Source organism: Pinus tabuliformis, chromosome 4_2 (genome assembly GCF_031772625.1).
Source record: "Pinus tabuliformis cultivar Carrire ecotype Pingquan chromosome 4_2, CPIR1, whole genome shotgun sequence".
Taxonomy (NCBI): domain Eukaryota; kingdom Viridiplantae; phylum Streptophyta; class Pinopsida; order Pinales; family Pinaceae; genus Pinus; species Pinus tabuliformis.
The window spans coordinates 110811049-110813308 of NC_142304.1; the positions used below are offsets into that span (position 1 = coordinate 110811049).

The 2260-nt window shown below is 39.8% G+C and overlaps 1 pseudogene; it reads right to left on the reverse strand.

Annotated features, from left to right (window-relative positions):
• Nucleotides 1–1094: 1094 nt before the first annotated feature.
• On the reverse strand, nt 1095–1938 carry LOC149168515 (putative gamma-glutamyl hydrolase 3 pseudogene; annotated as a pseudogene).
• Nucleotides 1939–2260: the final 322 nt, after the last annotated feature.

The window sequence follows — 2260 nt, forward strand, 5'->3', positions numbered from 1 at the left end:
TGAGGGGAGCTCGATTCTACCTATGATGACACCTATTAACCTTTAACTAACTAATAATTACAGCTGACTATTCATTTACAGCGCTGGACTCCTAAAACAATTAAAACTCTAATTCTACATCATGCTGGAAATAACATTTATTACAATCAAACTGGTGCTCTTGCGAGGAAAATGAGAGAACAGGTTCATTCTCTGACAAATGGCTTCTTTTAGTTTGGCTGTGATGAACCTTTAATGTTCCATGTTTGTCTTTAATGACATTTCTGTTACCCTGAAACATAAGCCCCTGTTTGTCGGTCTTTGATGCGCCTTACCATATTCGAATCCAAAGAAGCGTGACTTTTATTTTTGATTACTCAAAATAGCACAGGCTGCCACGTCTTTGATGTGCTGGCCACCCTTTTCCATATACCTGTGTGATCACAGAACTTTCAAAAAGATTTGCAGTCACATGTACATAATTAACTGGCTCAACTGAAACATGCAGCTACAGCAGTTTCGTAGCGCGCTACGAAACTGCTGTATAATTTTTAAATAAAACACAGCTTCAACCTAAAATTTGACTGTCTTCAAGTAACAAGGATGAAGAGATGTATGCCAATCATTGAAAATGAAAATAAAATCCTCCCCATAAGATTCACTAATGTGTTCACTGCTCAAGAGATTAAGAATCCTTGGAGCTTCAATAGCTGCCTGACATAAGAAGCTAAAACGAAGTTATATGACTCTGGATGAATTCTGGTATCATCCAATGGATCCATGACATGATTACTATAGGCAGCCTGTCCAGTCCTTCTAAACCTTAAGAAATCTGCAGCATTTATAAATACAAACCGCTTCATTGCTCCAAGGGTGGTCAATAAGTCTCTATGAGAATAAATACGCTTCTGCCCTTAAAATAGCCTTCTGTAATGATGCAGCTTTTCTCGGACCAAGACCTGATACAAATTGTATTGGGGAAACATCTACTCATGGCAAGCAGCCAGGTTTATATCAACGCCAATTTGATGGGTTATTGTAACCATCACCTGCCAAGAGCTGTGTAAAAGGGATTCATGTTTTGCATAGAACCGATCCTTAACCTGTTCACTCTGCTAAATCATTGCAGATATAAGCTCTGTCAACCTCTCACAGTTAAACCTATGAACCCGGCCTTTTCGATCCTCACTAATAACAAAGTTGGCAACACTTTGAGTTACTTGAATTTCATCTGCAGAGTGAGGAATTGTTAGTATTTCCCATTCAAATGTATTTTTCTCTGGATGCCACTGTACAACAGTCACTGGATATCCTCACCATTAAAATCTCCAACCACTGTACATAAAAATATCCCAAACACTTGATTCTGGAAAAGACGAGGCTCTGAGGTCATTTTACTGAGTATATGAGGCTGAAACCATTTGAATATGCTACCATTCTTCGCAGCGTCACTCTCAAAGGATAGGGTTGATGGATGGTTCACAACATCAAATCTTTCAAGAATGTTAATATCCCTGCTAACTATCATGCTAAGAATCTCAAAATCTAAGCAAACGGCATACACAGGGAAGGATCCTCCATTATCATTTTCTTCTAGAGCTCTCCAAAAAGGCTTTTCAACTGTCTAATGATAAGGACCATCTTTAGCGCTTCCGCCGGTGAAAAGAAAACCATTCACTGCTTGAAATTTCTATTCGAGAACTTCTGTGGGTTCGTTGTAGATTAAAGGAACAACCCTGGCACCCCCCGATTCTACGAATTTGACATAAGAAGCCGCGATGGATGAGGCATTAGATACCGTGCTGAGCTTTTCACGAGCTCCATTCCTTTCGGCTTTGGCATCTTCTGAATTATGGCATCATCTTATGAAGGCAGACGGATACGCAGAGACTGTTCTGCATTAAGGACATGAATAAAAAGACTAAGACACACAAGTAGTACAGTCATGGCCATAGCCATCGCTTCTCGGCTTCTGCCAACAATATCAATCTCCTCTGATTCTGAAATGAATTTAACATTTCTCATATTGCCATGCACTGTGTTACGCAAACCAGGGTGATCGTTCGGAAGTCGGCAAAAATAGCCACAAGAATGACATCTTGTCTCACAATAATGTACAACATCTTTATTAGTTGTATGAACATGGGGTCCTTCATGGCTCCTCTTGAAAGCTGGTACTAGGACACAACAATCCTTTCGTATAGCTGAGTAACTATTTCAAATGTAAAGCCAGAAAGGTCATTCCACAAGTCATCAATTTCGCCCTCCGTCCCCAATATAA